General features: G+C 45.0%; 1 long non-coding RNA gene across 1 annotated transcript; it reads left to right on the top strand.

The window, feature by feature from the left end:
* Positions 1 to 79: 79 nt before the first annotated feature.
* Positions 80 to 2,206, top strand: LOC142568045 (uncharacterized). Its single transcript, XR_012825355.1, has 3 exons — positions 80 to 162; positions 280 to 427; positions 2,148 to 2,206. It is a non-coding gene; the product is annotated as an uncharacterized LOC142568045 (long non-coding RNA).
* Positions 2,207 to 4,702: the final 2,496 nt, after the last annotated feature.

Here is a 4,702-nt window from a genome sequence, read left to right as displayed (position 1 = left end):
ATTCAAATATGCTTATAGGTTTATAGGTACTTAATCTTGAGGTAACATTTCATTCCTACTCTGATCCTGCCTGTGTAGAAGGAGCCAACACCGAGAGATGCCAAAAAGCAGCGGCTGGCAGCCACAGAGGCTCTGCACGACAGAATTTTGCACCAGCATGAGGTAGGAACAAAACATTGAGGACTATTTTGGAACCATATTATGTGGCAAAATGGCCAGAAGCACAGTACTCAGTATTTTATAGTGATCCATATTTTTTTGCACTACTTCAATTTTCAGTCCAGTGAATCGCAAACGGAAGGGCTGGTGGCTCAGCTAAAAGCCACAATTGAGAAGCAGGCGAAGGAGCTTAAGAAAGTTAAGCTCGAGCTCAAAGAAGCCGGAGAGCTAAATAAAAAGCTCACCAATGCATTGCTGGAAAAGATTGGTGAGTACGTTATGCATTTCTCAGGTAGCCTATCACCCTGCAACAGGAAATAGTGACCACCATGATCAAATTTCTGCTAGGAGGCACATTAACAAATTGCAGGGGCTTTGCTTGCTTATACAGATTGGTGCTCATTGGCTTGTAATTTTACCATGAGTGCTGGAGAGCACATGCACTTTCTTATGACCTCTTGCTGCTGGTACTTCTTTGCAATGAATAAGAATATGCTCCTGTTAGATATTAAAAAAAAAGATTAATTGTGTGGATAATGAGCTATTGTTTCATCATGCCAGCTACGTGCAACGCTGCCATAGAAACGTCTGCATCTGCATAAGGGACGAAATAACAATGATTTTATAGATCTATTTGCTCTGGTGCTCTCTTAGCAGAAATCACAATATTGCACTTGAATGAGAAGGGGAACCGAGGGGCCTTAATTTTGTGTATCATAGCCATAACAAGCCAACAGATAATTGTGTTAATGAAAGCGTAGGGGAAATTATTTGTAGTTTTAATTGAAGTATAGGAATGGTAAAGCAATGGGAAATGTAAGGGATGGAAAGCAACTTGCTGCTCGTGGGGACTGAGCCTACAACATGCAGTAAATGCACGCATTATGCAAAGTCATGGGTTCGGCCCCCACCAGTGGCAAGTTGTTTTTTCATCCACTTGCTTTTTTTTTATTTATTCATTTTACATTTAAATTAAATGTACACCGAAATGCCCCCTATGCTTTCCTTGACTGTAATTCCCTATGCTTTCCTTGACTATAATTTGTTGGTTTTTTATAATTTCACTTAGTCATTATGTTTTGCTAGACAGCCCACCATGGTGGCGTTGTCGCTTTCGCATTGCGCTGCTAAGCCCGAGGGTGCAGGATGAGATCTCGACCACGGTGGCCCCATTTGGGGGGGGGGGGGCAAAATGCAAAAACGCTCATGTTTTGTGCAGTAGTGTGCATTAAAGAGCTGCAGGTGGTCAAAATTAATCTGGTGTCCCCCCACTATGGTGTGCCCCGTAATCATGTCATGGTTGACATGTAAAACTCCAGAATTTAATTATTTTAATAGTTTGTTAGATGACCTGCAGCATGTAAAACGATTGTGAAATTCCCAGCTGCTTCTTTGTGCATTTTTCACACACAGTTCACGGTCATAAAAATTGCTATTTATATTTATATCCAGGATAACCCTTGCTTAATGCCAAGTTATTTGTTATTATTGTCACTGTTGGCATTCTCTATTCATACCTGGTGACTTTCTCAAAATTTTTCTTGGAGTTTACTGGTTTAAGCTTATTATCAAAGTAATTGTAGGTAGAAATACTGAAGCCACTGGCCTAACAAACTGAATCTGAGCAGATTGATCATGTCAGTGACATTTCGTACTGATGGTACCTCAGTTCAGCTTGGTCAAGGAAATAAGCACCGTTGGTGATAGTAGTGCCTGTGGATTTCACCATGCCTTCCTTTGTCATGGTGTTTCTAACTCCCTTTTGTCAAGATTTACGAACAAGCCTACATCGCTACCCTTGCATGATGGCATGTTCTTCATGCTGGGGCATGAAGAAGGTGTGCACTAACTTCGTGTACTCAATTTATGACCTCTTCATGTTGCTGAAGCAGTGGCAGGCAGTAATAAACTTTTTCTGCAGATTTAGGTGTACAGCAGTCATTCATTGGCAGTTTACCTGAACAGTGCATTAATGAATTTATATGCAGAGGTTGCTCGGGGGAAAGCCCAAGAGAAGGACGCCGAAGTCAGTGCACATGCCAGAAGGGATTGTGCGCAGGTACAGTGTATGAGCAACCTGTCTGTGGGCTACCGGCAGCCAACAGAGGCTTCAGGTCTGCCTCAACAAACTGCAGGCCAAGTGACCGACAAACCAGCATCTCTGAATGAAGGTACTGTTATTTCTGTGTGGCTATCTGGTTTTGGATTGTCGACTGGCCTTTCTTTCTGGGCCCGTGCAGTGTTAATCAGTTTTAAAAAAGCCGCTTTCTGAAAGAAAGTTGGTTGAATGTGAAGCTTTCCCCAATGCAAACTGAAAGTCCAAAGCCAATGACCACGCAAGGAACTCATTAAGTGCTGAGCGACCCAATGGTACGCATATGTGATTTGATCTTGTTTAGGATTGCATTTTTTGAGTGTTGAAGTTGAATGAAGACACATTTCGTTAAATTCCACAGCCTTTACTTTAGATCGTGTAGCCATTGATTACGTGCACACACACTCGCATAGTATTGCATTGTGATCGCTAGGGTAGACGGTCAGAGACTCTGCCATCGTAACATGACACAGCCTGCTTGCAAATGTGAGATCAGCGCTGGAACAGTGTTCTGTCGTGGGTCTCTGTAGCATCTTCAGTTTCAACGTGTAGTGATCTAGCATTAAACTCAATACATTTGTCATGCTTTTTTGCCACATCGATGTTAAAAGGTACTTGCACACAAGGATCAGCGTACTGTGGGACTTTCAGGCCTTTATTGTTTGTGCGATAAATGTTTCCGAGTCGCAACGACACGTGTTCGGTCTGATGTACAGGCTCGTCCACTCTTGGGGTGAACACGGCTCACCAGTGCGTCCGGCGCGGCGGCGCATCGAAGCGAAGCGGCGCAGGCGCACACGGACCTGGGGGAGGTGCTTCGCGTCGTCTGCTACAGTGCTGGAGCGCGTCGCCCTGGCTTTGCTGTAAAGTACACTTCGCTAGACCAAGGTGACTGAGCGACCGAGGCGGCGTTGCAGGAAGGTGCACTTCACTAACTGGAGCATTTTCCATCTGGTTCGGTCTACAGCTTGTGAACAGCCTGCTTAATCAATATACATTAACAGAAACAAGCTTCTTACCACATAAATCACTTAGCATGTTTGTATAAGTGATGAGGGTAAAAATGCAGTCATTTTTTCGCGCTCTTTGTTAGGCTGGGGCGTAGAGGCGACCCTTGATAGTCGTAGACCGAACCAGCTGGAAAATGCTCCAGTTAGTGAAGTGCGCCTTCCCGCAACGCCGCCTCGGTCGCTCAGTCACCTGGGTCTCGTGAAGTCTACTTTACAGCAAAGCCAGAGCGGCGCGCTCCAGCACTGTAGCAGACGACGCGAAGTGCCTCCTACAGGTCCGTGTGTGTCTGTGCTGCTTCGCTTCGATGCACTGGCGCCCCGCGAAGCGCGGCCATGGGGAGCCGTGTTCCCCCTAAGAGTGGCCGAGCCTGTACATGCTTATGATCGCAAGACTAGTAGACATCTCGACTGCACATATATACAGTTCGTCTGGGTAGCGTGGCGTTGAACCACCTTTCTTTAAGACACGAGAAGAAAAGGGGGTTAACCGAGGGGCCCGATTTTTATTAGTCATATCATGAGAAGCCAACAAACACTGAAACCAAGGACAACATAGGGCAAATTATTTGTGCTTAATAAATGAAATAAAGAAACGATAAATTAATGGAAATTTAAGTGGATGAAAAAACAACTTGCCGCCAGTGGAAACCGAACCCACAACCTTCGCATTTCGCGTGCGATGCTCTACCAATTGAGCTACCGCGGCGCTGTTTCCCCATCCTCTTTCTTCGGTATTTATGTGTCCTAGTAGAACCCTGGGAATGTTAGCCAGTGCCACCACTCACAGACCATGGCAGTGGACGTGGAACGTCCTTTTCGCCGCAGGCGTCACGAGAACGTTATCTTTTTGGGTGAAGGCAACTGGTCAATAAACCCACATATGCTACCTGAAGGTATCAAGGTAGCCGGATTCGAGACCCTCGTTATGTAATGAACGAGAAGAAAGGCGGTTAACCGAGGGGCCTGATTTTTATTAGTCATATCATGAGAAGCGAACAAACATTGGCACCAAGGACAACATAGGGGAAATTATTTGTGCTTAATAAATGAAATGAAGAAATGATAAATTAATAGAAATTAAAGTGGATGAAAAAACAACTTGCCGCAGGTGGGAACTGAACCCACAACCGCACCCGCGAAGGTTGTGGGTTTGGTATTATGGCACGTGTGATGCAGTTTTCGCTGAGAGCATGCATCATTGTGGCTTACTGCATCTACAATTTGCGTATGCACGTCGTGTGTCGTCATAAACCTTAGACACCATAGCTGACTGTGCTTAATGCCTGCGACCGCCATCAGATGCAGCATCATGTCAGTCTGCCTATGTGTATGTTTGTCCGCATGCTCCCATGATTTCTGACTGAAAGCCTGCTATGACCACCATATGTTTCAATCAATGTTGTCATTTTTTGCAGTGGAGGCCACAAACGTGCCAGGC

Source organism: Dermacentor variabilis, unplaced genomic scaffold (assembly GCF_050947875.1).
Source record: "Dermacentor variabilis isolate Ectoservices unplaced genomic scaffold, ASM5094787v1 scaffold_16, whole genome shotgun sequence".
Taxonomy (NCBI): Eukaryota; Metazoa; Arthropoda; class Arachnida; order Ixodida; family Ixodidae; genus Dermacentor; species Dermacentor variabilis.
The sequence above is the reverse complement of the archived record's forward strand: the minus strand, read 5'-3'. Positions and strand labels throughout refer to the sequence as shown.